Genomic DNA, 15,230 nt, shown 5'->3' on the forward strand with positions numbered 1-15,230 from the left:
AATCATACTTATTTTGCATAGGAGATACCATTATCATGAAGATTGTTCTCCCAGGGTGAGGTTCATTCATTGCATTCTGGGTATGCTGACCCCTGTGATTTCCCCAAATGTGGGAAACTCGACTGCATTATTTGTGGTAGTGGGGGACTGTGTTTGTGCTTTCCTCTGGTCAGCTCTGGTAAAAGTCAGATTTCTTTGTCTCAGATCTTCCTCTAGCCTTGTTCTTTTTTCGAGAGTTTCCTTGTGCTGCCTCAGTTGGATCTCCTTCACTTGGCAGGGGGGTGCCCGAACAGCGACCCTCCCCAGCTCTAGCCCAACTCCTACTTACCTGCCAGGTGAGATACTATGATCAGGAAGGTGCTTCTCCCAGGGCAAGGCTCACCCATTGCACTCTGGGTGTGCTGCTCCTACGATTTCCCCAAATGTGGGAAACTTGACTGCATAATTTGTGTTTCCCTTGGTCATCTCTCGTATAATTCAGATCTCTTTGTCTCAGGTCTCTCTCCAGCCTAGTTTGCTGTCTGTTTCCACTTCTCTTTTCTTGAGCCGCTCCCTTCTATGCCCTTGCGCACTATCCTGACTTCTCCCGTCTGCTTACTTCGTGCCTTCCAACGCACAATGCAAACTACAGGTAGTGCTGCAGGGCCCACACCCTTTTACTTGCCTTACAGAGCAGCTCTGGAGCTGTTACAGTGCCCAGCTGCTGCAAGAAATCAGCTTGAATGCTTCAGGGGCTGGGGCATAGCCAACATGAGCCCCACACCGAAGGAGGGTGGAGGTGTTTAATGCGAACTAGGGGTCATCCAAGCACCGCAAAAGGCCGCCATGCCCTGCACACCCCTTTTTTATTTTCATATGCAGACGAGGGTTGAAGCCAACTTTGACCCACTGCTTGGATGACATCACCATATGCAAATCCATCTGTGGCAGGCCTTCCCCCAGGAATGCTTGCACTAGTTGTTGCATTTGGTTTGTTGTTTGGGGGTGCTTCAGTATTAGGCAGCCTTCTGCCCTCCCATGTTCATCTGAAAATATATGTTCTCCCTGCAGTTGTTGTCCCAAGATGAGAGTTCCCTTGTGCTGCCTCAGTTGAATCTCCTTTACTTGACAGAGATGTGCATGAGCAGCGGCCCTCCCCAGCCCTATTCCAAATCATACTTATTTTGCATAGGAGATACCATGGTCATGAAGATTTTTCTCCCAGGGTGAGGTTCATTCATTGCATTTTGGGTATGCTGACCGCTGTGATTTCCCCAAATGTGGGAAACTTGACTGCATTATTTGTGTTAGTGGGAGACTGTGTTTGTGCTTTCCTCTGGTCAGCTCTGGTAAAAGTCAGATTTCTTTGTCTCAGATTTTCCTTTAGCCTTATTCTTCTTTCGAGAGTTCCCTTGTGCTGCCTCAGTTTGATCTCCTTCACTTTACAGGGGGGTACACGAGCAGCGACCCTCCCCAGCTCTAGCCCAACTCCTACTTACCTGCCAGGTGAGATACTATGATCATGAAGGTGCTTCTCCCAGGGCAAGGCTCACCCATTGTACTCTGGGTGTGCTGCTCCTGCGATTTCCCCAAATGTGGGAAACTTGACTGCATAATTTGTGTTTCCCCTGGTCGGCTCTCGTATAATTCAGATCTCTTTGTCTCAGGTCTCTCTCCAGCCTAGTTTGCTGTCTGTTTCCACTTCTCTTTTCTTCAGCCGCTCCCTTCTATACCCTTGTGCACTATCCTGACTTCTCCTCCCGTCTGCTTACTTTGTGCCTTCCAATGCACAATGCAAACTACAGGTAGTGCTGCAGGGCCCACACCCTTTTACTTGCCTTACAGAGCAGCTCTGGAGCTGTTACAGTGCCCAGCTGCTGCAAGAAATCAGCTTGAATGCTTCAGGGGCTGGGGCATAGCCAACATGAGCCCCACACCGAAGGAGGGTGGAGGTGTTTAATGCAAACTAGGGGTCAGACAAGCGCCGCAAAAGGCCACCATGCCCTGCACGCCCCTTTTCTGTTTTCATATGCAGACGAGGGTTGAAGCCAACTTTGACCCACTGCTTGGATGACATCACCATATGCAAATCCATCTGCGGCAGGCCTTCCCCCAGGAATGCTTGCACTAGTTGTTGCATTTGGTTTGTTGTTTGGGGGTGTTTCAGTATTAGGCAGCCTTCTGCCCTCCCATGTTTATCTGAAAATATGTGTTCTCCCTGCAGTTGTTGTCCCCAGATGAGAGTTCCCTTGTGATGCCTCAGTTGAATCTCCTTAACTTGACAGAGATGTGCCTGAGCAGCGGCCCTCCCCAGCTCTATCCCAAATCATACTTATTTTGCATAGGAGATACCATGGTCATGAAGATTATTCTCCCAGGGTGAGGTTCATTCATTGCATTCTTTGTATGCTGACCCCTGTGATTTCCCTTAATGTGGGAAACTTGACTGCTTTATTTGTGGTAGTGGGGGACTGTGTTTGTGTTTTCCTCTGGTCAGCTCTGGTAAAAGTCAGATTTCTTTGTTTCAGATCTTCCTCTAGCCTTGTTCTTCTTTCGAGAGTTCCCTTGTGCTGCCTCAGTTGGATCTCCTTCACTTGACAGGGGGGTGCCCGAGCAGAGACCCTCCCCAGCTCTAGCCCAACTCCTACTTACCTGCCAGGTGAGATACTATGATCATGAAGGTGCTTCTCCCAGGGCAAGGCTCACCCATTGCACTCTGGGTGTGCTGCCCCTGCGATTTCCCCAAATGTGGGAAACTTGACTGCATAATTTGTGTTTCCCCTGGTCGGCTCTCGTATAATTCAGATCTCTTTGTCTCAGGTCTCTCTCCAGCCTAGTTTGCTGTCTGTTTCCACTTCTCTTTTCTTGAGCCGCTCCCTTCTATGCCCTTGCGCACTATCCTGACTTCTCCTCCTGTCTGCTTACTTTGTGCCTTCCAACGCACAATGCGAACTACAGGTAGTGCTGCAGGGCCCACACCCTTTTACTTGCCTTACAGAGCAGCTCTGGAGCTGTTACAGTGCCCAGCTGCTGCAAGAAATCAGCTTGAATGCTTCAGGGGCTGGGGCATAGCCAACATGAGCCCCACACCGACGGAGGGTGGAGGTGTTTAATGCAAACTAGGGGTCAGCCAAGCGCCGCAAAAGGCCACCATGCCCTGCACGCCCCTTTTCTCTTTTCATATGCAGACGAGGGTTGAAGCCAACTTTGACCCACTGCTTGGATGACATCACCATATGCAAATCCATCTGCGGCAGGCCTTCCCCCAGGAATGCTTGCACTAGTTGTTGCATTTGGTTTGTTGTTTGGGGGTGCTTCAGTATTAGGCAGCCTTCTGCCCTCCCATGTTCATCTGAAAATATATGTTCTCCCTGCAGTTGTTGTCCCCAGATGAGAGTTCCCTTGTGCTGCCTCAGTTGAATCTCCTTTACTTGATAGAGATGTGCATGAGCAGCGGCCCTCCCCAGCCCTATTCCAAATCATACTTATTTTGCATAGGAGATACCATGGTCATGAAGATTTTTCTCCCAGGGTGAGGTTCATTCATTGCATTTTGGGTATGCTGACCCCTGTGATTTCCCCAAATGTGGGAAACTTGACTGCATTATTTGTGGTAGTGGGAGGCTGTGTTTGTGATTTCTTCTGGTCAGCTCTGGTAAAAGTCAGATTTCTTTGTCTCAGATTTTCCTTTAGCCTTGTTCTTCTTTCGAGAGTTCCCTTGTGCTGCCTCAGTTGGATCTCCTTCACTTTACAGGGGGGTACCCGAGCAGCGACCCTCCCCAGCTCTAGACCAACTCCTTCTTACCTGCCAGGTGAGATACTATGATCATGAAGGTGCTTCTCCCAGGGCAAGGCTCACCCATTGTACTCTGGGTGTGCTGCTACTGCGATTTCCCCAAATGTGGGAAACTTGACTGCATAATTTGTGTTTCCCCTGGTCGGCTCTCGTATAATTCAGATCTCTTTGTCTCAGGTCTCTCTCCAGCCTAGTTTGCTGTCTGTTTCCACTTCTCTTTTCTTCAGCCGCTCCCTTCTATACCCTTGTGCACTATCCTGACTTCTCCTCCCGTCTGCTTACTTTATGCCTTCCAATGCACAATGCAAACTACAGGTAGTGCTGCAGGGCCCACACCCTTTTACTTGCCTTACAGAGCAGCTCTGGAGCTGTTACAGTGCCCAGCTGCTGCAAGAAATCAGCTTGAATGCTTCAGGGGCTGGGGCATAGCCAACATGAGCCCCACACCGAAGGAGGGTGGAGGTGTTTAATGCAAACTAGGGGTCAGTCAAGCGCCGCAAAAGGCCACCATGCCCTGCACGCCCCTTTTCTGTTTTCATATGCAGACGAGGGTTGAAGCCAACTTTGACCCACTGCTTGGATGACATCACCATATGCAAATCCATCTGCGGCAGGCCTTCCCCCAGGAATGCTTGCACTAGTTTTTGCATTTGGTTTGTTGTTTGGGGGTGCTTCAGTATTAGGCAGCCTTCTGCCCTCCCATGTTCATCTGAAAATATGTGTTCTCCCTGCAGTTGTTGTCCCCAGATGAGAGTTCCCTTGTGCTGCCTCAGTTGAATCTCCTTAACTTGACAGAGATGTGCTTGAGCAGCGGCCCTCCCCAGCTCTATCCCAAATCATACTTATTTTGCATAGGAGATACCATGGTCATGAAGATTATTCTCCCAGGGTGAGGTTCATTCATTGCATTCTGGGTATGCTGACCCCTGTGATTTCCCCAAATGTGGGAAACTCGACTGCTTTATTTGTGGTAGTGGGGGACTGTGTTTGTGTTTTCTTCTGGTCAGCTCTGGTAAAAGTCAGATTTCTTTGTTTCAGATCTTCCTCTAGCCTTGTTCTTCTTTTGAGAGTTCCCTTGTGCTGCCTCAGTTGGATCTCCTTCTCTTAACAGGGGGGTGCCCGAGCAGCGACCCTCCCCAGTTCTAGCCCAACTCCTACTTACCTGCCAGGTGAGATACTATGATCATGAAGGTGCTTCTCCCAGGGCAAGGTTTACCCATTGCACTCTGGGTGTGCTGCCCCTGCGATTTCCCCAAATGTGGGAAACTTGACTGCATAATTTGTGTTTCCCCTGGTCGGTTCTCGTATAATTCAGATCTCTTTGTCTCAGATCTCTCTACAGCCTAGTTTGCTGTCTGTTTCCACTTCTCTTTTCTTCAGCCGCTCCCTTCTATACCCTTGTGCACTATCCTGACTTCTCCTCCCGTCTGCTTACTTTGTGCCTTCCAATGCACAATGCAAACTACAGGTAGTACTGCAGGGCCCACACCCTTTTACTTGCCTTACAGAGCAGCTCTGGAGCTGTTACAGTGCCCAGCTGCTGCAAGAAATCAGCTTGAATGCTTCAGGGGCTGGGGCATAGCCAACATGAGCCCCACACCGAAGGAGGGTGGAGGTGTGTAATGCGAACTAGGGGTCATCCAAGCGCCGCAAAAGGCCGCCATGCCCTGCACGCCCCTTGTCTCTTTTCATATGCAGACGAGGGTTGAAGCCAACTTTGACCCACTGTTTGGATGACATCACCATATGCAAATCCATCTGCTGCAGGCCTTCCCCCAGGAATGCTTGCACTAGTTGTTGCATTTGGTTTGTTGTTTGGGGGTGCTTCAGTATTAGGCAGCCTTCTGCCCTCCCATGTTCATCTGAAAATATGTGTTCTCCCTGCAGTTGTTGTCCCCAGATGAAAGTTCCCTTGTGCTGCCTCAGTTGAATCTCCTTTACTTGACAGAGATGTGCCTGAGCAGCGGCCCTCCCCAGCCCTATCCCAAATCATACTTATTTTGCATAGGCGATACCATGGTCGTGAAGATTGTTCTCCCAGGGTGAGGTTCATTCATTGCATTCTGGGTATGCTGACCCCTGTGATTTCCCCAAATGTGGGAAACTCGACTGCATTATTTGTGGTAGTGGGGGACTGTGTTTGTGCTTTCCTCTGGTCAGCTCTGGTAAAAATCAGATTTCTTTATATCAGATCTTCCTCTAGCCTTGTTCTTCTTTCGAGAGTTCCCTTGTGCTGCCTCAGTTGGATCTCTTTCACTTGAGAGGGGGGTGCCCGAGCAGCGACCCTCCCCAGCTCTAGCCCAACTCCTACTTACCTGCCAGGTGAGATACTATGATCATGAAGGTGCTTCTCCCAGGGCAAGGCTCACCCATTGCACTCTGGTTGTGCTGCCCCTGCGATTTCCCCAAATGTGGGAAACTTGACTGCATAATTTGTGTTTCCCTTGGTCATCTCTCGTATAATTCAGATCTCTTTGTCTCAGGTCTCTCTCCAGCCTAGTTTGCTGTCTGTTTCCACTTCTCTTTTCTTGAGCCGCTCCCTTCTATGCCCTTGCGCACTATCCTGACTTCTCCCGTCTGCTTACTTCGTGCCTTCCAACGCACAATGCAAACTACAGGTAGTGCTGCAGGGCCCACACCCTTTTACTTGCCTTACAGAGCAGCTCTGGAGCAGTTACAGTGCCCAGCTGCTGCAAGAAATCAGCTTGAATGCTTCAGGGGCTGGGGCATAGCCAACATGAGCCCCACACCGAAGGAGGGTGGAGGTGTGTAATGCGAACTAGGGGTCATCCAAGCGCCGCAAAAGGCCGCCATGCCCTGCACGCCCCTTTTCTCTTTTCATATGCAGACGAGGGTTGAAGCCAACTTTGACCCACTGCTTGGATGGCATCACCATATGCAAATCCATCTGCTGCAGGCCTTCCCCCAGGAATGCTTGCACTAGTTGTTGCATTTGGTTTGTTGTTTGGGGGTGCTTCAGTATTAGGCAGCCTTCTGCCCTCCCATGTTCATCTGAAAATATGTGTTCTCCCTGCAGTTGTTGTCCCCAGATGAGAGTTCCCTTGTGCTGCCTCAGTTGAATCTCCTTTACTTGAAAGAGATGTGCCTGAGCAGCGGCCCTCCCCAGCCCTATCCCAAATCATACTTATTTTGCATAGGAGAGACCATGGTCTTGAAGATTGTTCTCCCAGGGTGAGGTTCATTCATTGCATTCTGGGTATGCTGACCCCTGTGATTTCCCCAAATGTGGGAAACTCAACTGCATTATTTGTGGTAGTGGGGGACTGTGTTTGTGCTTTCCTCTGGTCAGCTCTGGTAAAAGTCAGATTTCTTTGTTTCAGATCTTCCTCTAGCCTTGTTCTTCTTTCGAGAGTTCCCTTGTGCTGCCTCAGTTGGATCTCCTTCACTTGACAGGGGGGTGCCCGTGCAGCGACTCTCCCCAGCTCTAGCCCAACTTCTACTTACCTGCCAGGTGAGATACTATAATCATGAAGGTGCTTCTCCCAGGGCAAGGCTCACCCATTGCACTCTGGATGTGCTGCCCCTGCGATTTCCCCAAATGTGGGAAACTTGACTGCATAATTTGTGTTTCCCCTGGTCGGCTCTCGTATAATTCAGATCTCTTTGTCTCAGGTCTCTCTCCAGCCTAGTTTGCTGTCTGTTTCCACTTCTCTTTTCTTAAGCCGCTCCATTCTATGGCCTTGCGCACTATCCTTACTTCTCCCGTCTGCTTACTTTGTGCCTTCCAATGCACAATGCAAACTACAGGTAGTGCTGCAGGGCCCACACCCTTTTACTTGCCGTACAGAGCAGCTCTGGAGCAGTTACAGTGCCCAGCTACTGCAAGAAATCAGCTTGAATGCTTCAGGGGCTGGGGCATAGCCAACATGAGCCCCACACCGAAGGAGGGTGGAGGTGTTTAATGCGAACTAGGGGTCATCCAAGCGCCGCAAAAGGCCGCCAAGCCCTGCACGCCCCTTTTCTCTTTTCATATGCAGACGAGGGTTGAAGCCAACTTTGACCCACTGCTTTGGATGACATCACCATATGCAAATCCATCTGCTGCAGGCCTTCCCCCAGGAATGCTTGCACTAGTTGTTGCATTTGGTTTGTTGTTTGGGGGTGCTTCAGTATTAGGCAGCCTTCTGCCCTCCCATGTTCATCTGAAAATATGTGTTCTCCCTGCAGTTGTTGTCCCCAGATGAGAGTTCCCTTATGCTGCCTCAGTTGAATCTCCTTTACTTGAAAGAGATGTGCCTGAGCAGCGGCCCTCCCCAGCCCTATCCCAAATCATACTTATTTTGCATAGGAGAGACCATGGTCATGAAGATTATTCTCCCAGTGTGAGGTTCATTCATTGCATTCTGGGTATGCTGACCCCTGTGATTTCCCCAAATGTGGGAAACTCGACAGCATTATTTGTGGTAGTGGGGGACTGTGTTTGTGTTTTCCTCTGGTCAGCTCTGGTAAAAGTCAGATTTCTTTGTCTCAGATCTTCCTCTAGCCTTGTTCTTCTTTTGAGAATTCCCTTGTGCTGCCTCAGTTGGATCTCCTTCACTTGACAGGGGGGTACCCGAGCAGCGACCCTCCCCAGCTCTAGCCCAACTCCTACTTACCTGCCAGGTGAGATACTATGATCACGTAGGTGCTTCTCCCAGGGCAAGGCTCACCCATTGCACTCTGGGTGTGCTGCTCCTGCGATTTCCCCAAATGTGGGAAACTTGACTGCATAATTTGTGTTTCCCCTGGTCGGCTCTCGTATAATTCAGATCTCTTTGTCTCAGGTCTCTCTCCAGCCTAGTTTGCTGTCTGTTTCCACTTCTCTTTTCTTAAGTGCCTTCCAATGCACAATGCAAACTACAGGTAGTGCTGCAGGGCCCACACCCTTTTACTTGCCGTACAGAGCAGCTCTGGAGCTGTTACAGTGCCCAGCTGCTGCAAGAAATCAGCTTGAATGCTTCAGGGGCTGGGGCATAGCAAACATGAGCCCCACACCGAAGGAGGGTGGGGGTGTTTAATGCGAACTAAGGGTCATCCAAGCGCCGCAAAAGGCCGCCATGCCCTGCATACCCCTTTTCTCTTTTCATATGCAGATGAGGGTTCCAGCCAACTTTGGCCCACTGCTTGGATGACATCACCGTATGCAAATCCGTCTTCTGCAGAACTTCCCCCAGGAATGCTTGTACTAGTTGTTGCATTTGGTTTGTTGTTTGCGGGTGCTTCAGTATTAGGCAGCCTTCTGCCCTCCCATGTTCATCTGAAAATATGTGTTCTCCCTGCAGTTGTTGTCCCCAGATGGGAGTTCCCTTGTGCTGCCTCAGTTGAATCTCCTTTACTTGACAGAGATGTGCCTGAGCAGCGGCCCTCCCCAGCCCTATCCCAAATCATACTTATTTTGCATAGGAGATACCATGGTCATGAAGATTGTTCTCCGAGGGTGAGGTTCATTCATTGCATTTTGGGTATGCTGACCCCTGTGATTTCCCCAAATGTGGGAAACTCAACTGCATTATTTGTGGTAGTGGGGGACTGTGTTTGTGCTTTCCTCTGGTCAGCTCTGGTAAAAATCAGATTTCTTTATATCAGATCTTCCTCTAGCCTTGTTCTTCTTTCGAGAGTTCCCTTGTGCTGCCTCAGTTGGATCTCTTTCACTTGAGAGGGGGGTGCCCGAGCAGCGACCCTCCCCAGCTCTAGCCCAACTCCTACTTACCTGCCAGGTGAGATACTATGATCATGAAGGTGCTTCTCCCAGGGCAAGGCTCACCCATTGCACTCTGGTTGTGCTGCCCCTGCGATTTCCCCAAATGTGGGAAACTTGACTGCATAATTTGTGTTTCCCTTGGTCATCTCTCGTATAATTCAGATCTCTTTGTCTCAGGTCTCTCTCCAGCCTAGTTTGCTGTCTGTTTCCACTTCTCTTTTCTTGAGCCGCTCCCTTCTATGCCCTTGCGCACTATCCTGACTTCTCCCGTCTGCTTACTTCGTGCCTTCCAACGCACAATGCAAACTACAGGTAGTGCTGCAGGGCCCACACCCTTTTACTTGCCTTACAGAGCAGCTCTGGAGCAGTTACAGTGCCCAGCTGCTGAAAGAAATCAGCTTGAATGCTTCAGGGGCTGGGGCATAGCCAACATGAGCCCCACACCGAAGGAGGGTGGAGGTGTGTAATGCGAACTAGGGGTCATCCAAGCGCCGCAAAAGGCCGCCATGCCCTGCACGCCCCTTTTCTCTTTTCATATGCAGACGAGGGTTGAAGCCAACTTTGACCCACTGCTTGGATGGCATCACCATATGCAAATCCATCTGCTGCAGGCCTTCCCCCAGGAATGCTTGCACTAGTTGTTGCATTTGGTTTGTTGTTTGGGGGTGCTTCAGTATTAGGCAGCCTTCTGCCCTCCCATGTTCATCTGAAAATATGTGTTCTCCCTGCAGTTGTTGTCCCCAGATGAGAGTTCCCTTGTGCTGCCTCAGTTGAATCTCCTTTACTTGACAGAGATGTGCCTGAGCAGCGGCCCTCCCCAGCCCTATCCCAAATCATACTTATTTTGCATAGGAGAGACCATGGTCTTGAAGATTGTTCTCCCAGGGTGAGGTTCATTCATTGCATTCTGGGTATGCTGACCCCTGTGATTTCCCCAAATGTGGGAAACTCAACTGCATTATTTGTGGTAGTGGGGGACTGTGTTTGTGCTTTCCTCTGGTCAGCTATGGTAAAAGTCAGATTTCTTTGTTTCAGATCTTCCTCTAGCCTTGTCCTTCTTTCGAGAGTTCCCTTGTGCTGCCTCAGTTGGATCTCCTTCACTTGACAGGGGGGTGCCCGTGCAGCGACTCTCCCCAGCTCTAGCCCAACTTCTACTTACCTGCCAGGTGAGATACTATAATCATGAAGGTGCTTCTCCCAGGGCAAGGCTCACCCATTGCACTCTGGATGTGCTGCCCCTGCGATTTCCCCTAATGTGGGAAACTTGACTGCATAATTTGTGTTTCCCCTGGTCGGCTCTCGTATAATTCAGATCTCTTTGTCTCAGGTCTCTCTCCAGCCTAGTTTGCTGTCTGTTTCCACTTCTCTTTTCTTAAGCCGCTCCATTCTATGGCCTTGCGCACTATCCTTACTTCTCCCGTCTGCTTACTTTGTGCCTTCCAATGCACAATGCAAACTACAGGTAGTGCTGCAGGGCCCACACCCTTTTACTTGCCGTACAGAGCAGCTCTGGAGCAGTTACAGTGCCCAGCTACTGCAAGAAATCAGCTTGAATGCTTCAGGGGCTGGGGCATAGCCAACATGAGCCCCACACCGAAGGAGGGTGGAGGTGTTTAATGCGAACTAGGGGTCATCCAAGCGCCGCAAAAGGCCGCCATGCCCTGCACGCCCCTTTTCTCTTTTCATATGCAGACGAGGGTTGAAGCAAACTTTGACCCACTGCTTTGGATGACATCACCATATGCAAATCCATCTGCTGCAGGCCTTCCCCCAGGAATGCTTGCACTAGTTGTTGCATTTGGTTTGTTGTTTGGGGGTGCTTCAGTATTAGGCAGCCTTCTGCCCTCCCATGTTCATCTGAAAATATGTGTTCTCCCTGCAGTTGTTGTCCCCAGATGAGAGTTCCCTTATGCTGCCTCAGTTGAATCTCCTTTACTTGACAGAGATGTGCCTGAGCAGCGGCCCTCCCCAGCCCTATCCCAAATCATACTTATTTTGCATAGGAGAGACCATGGTCATGAAGATTATTCTCCCAGTGTGAGGTTCATTCATTGCATTCTGGGTATGCTGACCCCTGTGATTTCCCCAAATGTGGGAAACTCGACAGCATTATTTGTGGTAGTGGGGGACTGTGTTTGTGTTTTCCTCTGGTCAGCTCTGGTAAAAGTCAGATTTCTTTGTCTCAGATCTTCCTCTAGCCTTGTTCTTCTTTCGAGAATTCCCTTGTGCTGCCTCAGTTGGATCTCCTTCACTTGACAGGGGGGGTACCCGAGCAGCGACCCTCCCCAGCTCTAGCCCAACTCCTACTTACCTGCCAGGTGAGATACTATGATCACGTAGGTGCTTCTCCCAGGGCAAGGCTCACCCATTGCACTCTGGGTGTGCTGCTCCTGCGATTTCCCCAAATGTGGGAAACTTGACTGCATAATTTGTGTTTCCCCTGGTCGGCTCTCGTATAATTCAGATCTCTTTGTCTCAGGTCTCTCTCCAGCCTAGTTTGCTGTCTGTTTCCACTTCTGTTTTCTTGAGCCGCTCCCTTCTATGCCCTTGCGCACTATCCTGACTTCTCCCGTCTGCTTACTTTGTGCCTTCCAACGCACAATGCGAACTACAGGTAGTGCTGCAGGGCCCACACCCTTTTACTTGCCGTACAGAGCAGCTCTGGAGCTGTTACAGTGCCCAGCTGCTGCAAGAAATCAGCTTGAATGCTTCAGGGGCTGGGGCATAGCCAACATGAGCCCCACACCGAAGGAGGGTGGAGGTATTTAATGCGAACTAGGGGTCATCCAAGCACCGCAAAAGGCCGCCATGCCCTGCATAACCCTTTTCTCTTTTCATATGCAGATGAGGGTTCCAGCCAACTTTGGCCCACTGCTTGGATGACATCACCGTATGCAAATCCGTCTTCTGCAGACCTTCTCCCAGGAATGCTTTTACTAGTTGTTACATTTGGTTTGTTGTTTGGGGGTGCTTCAGTATTAGGCAGCCTTCTGCCCTCCCATGTTCATCTGAAAATATGTGTTCTCCCTGCAGTTGTTGTCCCCAGATGAGAGTTCCCTTGTGCTGCCTCAGTTGAATCTCCTTTACTTGACAGAGATGTGCCTGAGCAGCGGCCCTCCCCAGCCCTATCCCAAATCATACTTATTTTGCATAGGAGATACCATGGTCATGAAGATTGTTCTCTCAGGGTGAGGTTCATTCATTGCATTCTGGGTATGCTGACCCCTGTGATTTCCCCAAATGTGGGAAACTCGACTGCATTATTTGTGGTAGTGGGGGACTGTGTTTGTGCTTTCCTCTGGTCAGCTCTGGTAAAATACAGATTTCTTTGTCTCAGATCTTCCTCTAGCCTTGTTCTTTTTTCGAGAGTTTCCTTGTGCTGCCTCAGTTGGATCTCCTTCACTTGACAGGGGGGTGCCCGAGCAGCGACCCTCCCCAGCTCTAGCCCAACTCCTACTTACCTGCCAGGTGAGATACTATGATCAGGAAGGTGCTTCTCCCAGGGCAAGGCTCACCCATTGCACTCTGGGTGTGCTGCTCCTACGATTTCCCCAAATGTGGGACACTTGACTGCATAATTTGTGTTTCCTCTAGTCGGCTACTCGTATAATTCAGATCTCTTTGTCTCAGGTCTCTCTCCAGCCTAGTTTGCTGTCTGTTTCCACTTCTATTTTCTTGAGCCCCTGCCTTCTATGCCCTTGTGCACTCTCCTGACTTCTCCTGTCTGCTTACTTTGTGCCTTCCAACGCACAATGCGAACTACAGGTAGTGCTGCAGGGCCCACACCCTTTTACTTGCCTTACAGAGCAGCTCTGGAGCTGTTACAGTGCCCAGCTGCTGCAAGAAATCAGCTTGAATACTTCAGGGGCTGGGGCATAGCCAACATGAGCCCCACACCGAAGGAGAATGGAGGTGTTTAATGCGAACTAGGGGTCATCCAAGCACCGCAAAAGGCCGCCATGCCCTGCATAACCCTTTTCTCTTTTCATATGCAGATGAGGGTTCCAGCCAACTTTGGCCCACTGCTTGGATGACATCACCGTATGCAAATCCGTCTTCTGCAGACCTTCTCCCAGGAATGCTTTTACTAGTTGTTGCATTTGGTTTGTTGTTTGGGGGTGCTTCAGTATTAGGCAGCCTTCTGCCCTCCCATGTTCATCTGAAAATATGTGTTCTCCCTGCAGTTGTTGTCCCCAGATGAGAGTTCCCTTGTGCTGCCTCAGTTGAATCTCCTTTACTTGACAGAGATGTGCCTGAGCAGCGGCCCTCCCCAGCCCTATCCCAAATCATACTTATTTTGCATAGGAGATACCATGGTCATGAAGATTGTTCTCCCAGGGTTAGGTTCATTCATTGCATTCTGGGTATGCTGACCCCTGTGATTTCCCCAAATGTGGGAAACTCAACTGCATTATTTGTGGTAGTGGGGGACTGTGTTTGTGCTTTCCTCTGGTCAGCTCTGGTAAAAGTCAGATTTCTTTGTCTCAGATCTTCCTCTAGCCTTGTTCTTCTTTCGAGAGTTCCCTTGTGCTGCCTCAGTTGGATCTCCTTCACTTGACAGGGGGGTGCCCGAGCAGCGACCCTCCCCAGCTCTAGCCCAACTCCTACTTACCTGCCAGGTGAGATACTATGATCATGTAGGTGCTTCTCCCAGGGCAAGGCTCACCCATTGCACTCTGGGTGTGCTGCCCCTGCGATTTCCCCAAATGTGGGAAACTTGACTGCATAATTTGTGTTTCCCCTGGTCGGCTCTCATATAATTCAGATCTCTTTGTCTCAGGTCTCTCTCCAGCCTAGTTTGCTGTCTGTTTCCACTTCTTTTTTCTTGAGCCCCTCCCTTCTATACCCTTGTGGACTCTCCTGACTTCTCCTCCTGTCTGCTTACTTTGTGCCTTCCAACGCACAATGCAAACTACAGGTAGTGCTGCAGGGCCCACACCCTTTTACTTGCTTTACAGAGCAGCTCTGGAGCTGTTACAGTGCCCAGCTGCTGCAAGAAATCAGCTTGAATGCTTCAGGGGCTGGGGCATAGCCAACATGAGCCCCACACCGAAGGAGGGTGGAGGTGTTTAATGCGAACTAGGGGTCATCCAAGCACCGCAAAAGGCCGCCATGCCCTGCACACCCCTTTTTTATTTTCATATGCAGACGAGGGTTGAAGCCAACTTTGACCCACTGCTTGGATGACATCACCATATGCAAATCCATCTGTGGCAGGCCTTCCCCCAGGAATGCTTGCACTAGTTGTTGCATTTGGTTTGTTGTTTGGGGGTGCTTCAGTATTAGGCAGCCTTCTGCCCTCCCATGTTCATCTGAAAATATATGTTCTCCCTGCAGTTGTTGTCCCAAGATGAGAGTTCCCTTGTGCTGCCTCAGTTGAATCTCCTTTACTTGACAGAGATGTGCATGAGCAGCGGCCCTCCCCAGCCCTATTCCAAATCATACTTATTTTGCATAGGAGATACCATGGTCATGAAGATTTTTCTCCCAGGGTGAGGTTCATTCATTGCATTTTGGGTATGCTGACCGCTGTGATTTCCCCAAATGTGGGAAACTTGACTGCATTATTTGTGGTAGTGGGAGACTGTGTTTGTGCTTTCCTCTGGTCAGCTCTGGTAAAAGTCAGATTTCTTTGTCTCAGATTTTCCTTTAGCCTTATTCTTCTTTCGAGAGTTCCCTTGTGCTGCCTCAGTTTGATCTCCTTCACTTTACAGGGGGGTACACGAGCAGCGACCCTCCCCAGCTCTAGCCCAA

General features: G+C 50.0%; 26 non-coding genes and 1 pseudogene across 26 annotated transcripts; all 27 read left to right on the forward strand.

The window, feature by feature from the left end:
• Positions 1–4: 4 nt before the first annotated feature.
• On the forward strand, positions 5–168 carry LOC135004221 (U1 spliceosomal RNA). Its single transcript, XR_010205058.1, has one exon. It is a non-coding gene; the product is annotated as a U1 spliceosomal RNA (small nuclear RNA).
• Positions 169–320: 152 nt separating this feature from the next.
• Positions 321–483, forward strand: LOC135004050 (U1 spliceosomal RNA). The gene has a single exon (XR_010204920.1). It is a non-coding gene; the product is annotated as a U1 spliceosomal RNA (small nuclear RNA).
• A 671-nt stretch (positions 484–1,154) lies between these two features.
• On the forward strand, positions 1,155–1,318 carry LOC135003954 (U1 spliceosomal RNA). Its single transcript, XR_010204833.1, has one exon. It is a non-coding gene; the product is annotated as a U1 spliceosomal RNA (small nuclear RNA).
• Positions 1,319–1,470: 152 nt separating this feature from the next.
• On the forward strand, positions 1,471–1,633 carry LOC135004032 (U1 spliceosomal RNA). Its single transcript, XR_010204903.1, has one exon. It is a non-coding gene; the product is annotated as a U1 spliceosomal RNA (small nuclear RNA).
• A 674-nt stretch (positions 1,634–2,307) lies between these two features.
• LOC135003968 (U1 spliceosomal RNA) lies at positions 2,308–2,471 on the forward strand. The gene has a single exon (XR_010204846.1). It is a non-coding gene; the product is annotated as a U1 spliceosomal RNA (small nuclear RNA).
• A 152-nt stretch (positions 2,472–2,623) lies between these two features.
• On the forward strand, positions 2,624–2,786 carry LOC135003985 (U1 spliceosomal RNA). Its single transcript, XR_010204864.1, has one exon. It is a non-coding gene; the product is annotated as a U1 spliceosomal RNA (small nuclear RNA).
• A 674-nt stretch (positions 2,787–3,460) lies between these two features.
• On the forward strand, positions 3,461–3,624 carry LOC135003939 (U1 spliceosomal RNA). Its single transcript, XR_010204817.1, has one exon. It is a non-coding gene; the product is annotated as a U1 spliceosomal RNA (small nuclear RNA).
• Positions 3,625–3,776: 152 nt separating this feature from the next.
• Positions 3,777–3,939, forward strand: LOC135004137 (U1 spliceosomal RNA). Its single transcript, XR_010204989.1, has one exon. It is a non-coding gene; the product is annotated as a U1 spliceosomal RNA (small nuclear RNA).
• A 674-nt stretch (positions 3,940–4,613) lies between these two features.
• LOC135003922 (U1 spliceosomal RNA) lies at positions 4,614–4,777 on the forward strand. Its single transcript, XR_010204800.1, has one exon. It is a non-coding gene; the product is annotated as a U1 spliceosomal RNA (small nuclear RNA).
• Positions 4,778–4,929: 152 nt separating this feature from the next.
• On the forward strand, positions 4,930–5,092 carry LOC135003965 (U1 spliceosomal RNA). Its single transcript, XR_010204843.1, has one exon. It is a non-coding gene; the product is annotated as a U1 spliceosomal RNA (small nuclear RNA).
• A 674-nt stretch (positions 5,093–5,766) lies between these two features.
• Positions 5,767–5,930, forward strand: LOC135003900 (U1 spliceosomal RNA). Its single transcript, XR_010204778.1, has one exon. It is a non-coding gene; the product is annotated as a U1 spliceosomal RNA (small nuclear RNA).
• A 152-nt stretch (positions 5,931–6,082) lies between these two features.
• Positions 6,083–6,245, forward strand: LOC135004087 (U1 spliceosomal RNA). Its single transcript, XR_010204956.1, has one exon. It is a non-coding gene; the product is annotated as a U1 spliceosomal RNA (small nuclear RNA).
• A 671-nt stretch (positions 6,246–6,916) lies between these two features.
• LOC135003839 (U1 spliceosomal RNA) lies at positions 6,917–7,080 on the forward strand. Its single transcript, XR_010204721.1, has one exon. It is a non-coding gene; the product is annotated as a U1 spliceosomal RNA (small nuclear RNA).
• A 152-nt stretch (positions 7,081–7,232) lies between these two features.
• On the forward strand, positions 7,233–7,395 carry LOC135004119 (U1 spliceosomal RNA). Its single transcript, XR_010204973.1, has one exon. It is a non-coding gene; the product is annotated as a U1 spliceosomal RNA (small nuclear RNA).
• A 672-nt stretch (positions 7,396–8,067) lies between these two features.
• On the forward strand, positions 8,068–8,231 carry LOC135003947 (U1 spliceosomal RNA). Its single transcript, XR_010204826.1, has one exon. It is a non-coding gene; the product is annotated as a U1 spliceosomal RNA (small nuclear RNA).
• Positions 8,232–8,383: 152 nt separating this feature from the next.
• LOC135004068 (U1 spliceosomal RNA) lies at positions 8,384–8,546 on the forward strand. The gene has a single exon (XR_010204937.1). It is a non-coding gene; the product is annotated as a U1 spliceosomal RNA (small nuclear RNA).
• Positions 8,547–9,161: 615 nt separating this feature from the next.
• LOC135003852 (U1 spliceosomal RNA) lies at positions 9,162–9,325 on the forward strand. The gene has a single exon (XR_010204733.1). It is a non-coding gene; the product is annotated as a U1 spliceosomal RNA (small nuclear RNA).
• Positions 9,326–9,477: 152 nt separating this feature from the next.
• On the forward strand, positions 9,478–9,640 carry LOC135004088 (U1 spliceosomal RNA). The gene has a single exon (XR_010204957.1). It is a non-coding gene; the product is annotated as a U1 spliceosomal RNA (small nuclear RNA).
• A 671-nt stretch (positions 9,641–10,311) lies between these two features.
• LOC135003841 (U1 spliceosomal RNA) lies at positions 10,312–10,475 on the forward strand. Its single transcript, XR_010204723.1, has one exon. It is a non-coding gene; the product is annotated as a U1 spliceosomal RNA (small nuclear RNA).
• A 152-nt stretch (positions 10,476–10,627) lies between these two features.
• LOC135004122 (U1 spliceosomal RNA) lies at positions 10,628–10,790 on the forward strand. The gene has a single exon (XR_010204976.1). It is a non-coding gene; the product is annotated as a U1 spliceosomal RNA (small nuclear RNA).
• Positions 10,791–11,462: 672 nt separating this feature from the next.
• On the forward strand, positions 11,463–11,626 carry LOC135003948 (U1 spliceosomal RNA). The gene has a single exon (XR_010204827.1). It is a non-coding gene; the product is annotated as a U1 spliceosomal RNA (small nuclear RNA).
• Positions 11,627–11,779: 153 nt separating this feature from the next.
• LOC135004069 (U1 spliceosomal RNA) lies at positions 11,780–11,942 on the forward strand. The gene has a single exon (XR_010204938.1). It is a non-coding gene; the product is annotated as a U1 spliceosomal RNA (small nuclear RNA).
• Positions 11,943–12,613: 671 nt separating this feature from the next.
• LOC135003850 (U1 spliceosomal RNA) lies at positions 12,614–12,777 on the forward strand. The gene has a single exon (XR_010204731.1). It is a non-coding gene; the product is annotated as a U1 spliceosomal RNA (small nuclear RNA).
• A 152-nt stretch (positions 12,778–12,929) lies between these two features.
• Positions 12,930–13,093, forward strand: LOC135004104 (U1 spliceosomal RNA). The gene has a single exon (XR_010204960.1). It is a non-coding gene; the product is annotated as a U1 spliceosomal RNA (small nuclear RNA).
• Positions 13,094–13,764: 671 nt separating this feature from the next.
• LOC135004141 (U1 spliceosomal RNA) lies at positions 13,765–13,928 on the forward strand. The gene has a single exon (XR_010204990.1). It is a non-coding gene; the product is annotated as a U1 spliceosomal RNA (small nuclear RNA).
• Positions 13,929–14,080: 152 nt separating this feature from the next.
• LOC135004099 (U1 spliceosomal RNA) lies at positions 14,081–14,222 on the forward strand (annotated as a pseudogene).
• A 695-nt stretch (positions 14,223–14,917) lies between these two features.
• Positions 14,918–15,081, forward strand: LOC135003952 (U1 spliceosomal RNA). The gene has a single exon (XR_010204831.1). It is a non-coding gene; the product is annotated as a U1 spliceosomal RNA (small nuclear RNA).
• The last annotated feature ends 149 nt before the right edge of the window (positions 15,082–15,230 follow it).

This window comes from Pseudophryne corroboree, unplaced genomic scaffold, assembly GCF_028390025.1.
Source record: "Pseudophryne corroboree isolate aPseCor3 unplaced genomic scaffold, aPseCor3.hap2 scaffold_191, whole genome shotgun sequence".
In the NCBI taxonomy this organism is placed as follows: Eukaryota; Metazoa; Chordata; class Amphibia; order Anura; family Myobatrachidae; genus Pseudophryne; species Pseudophryne corroboree.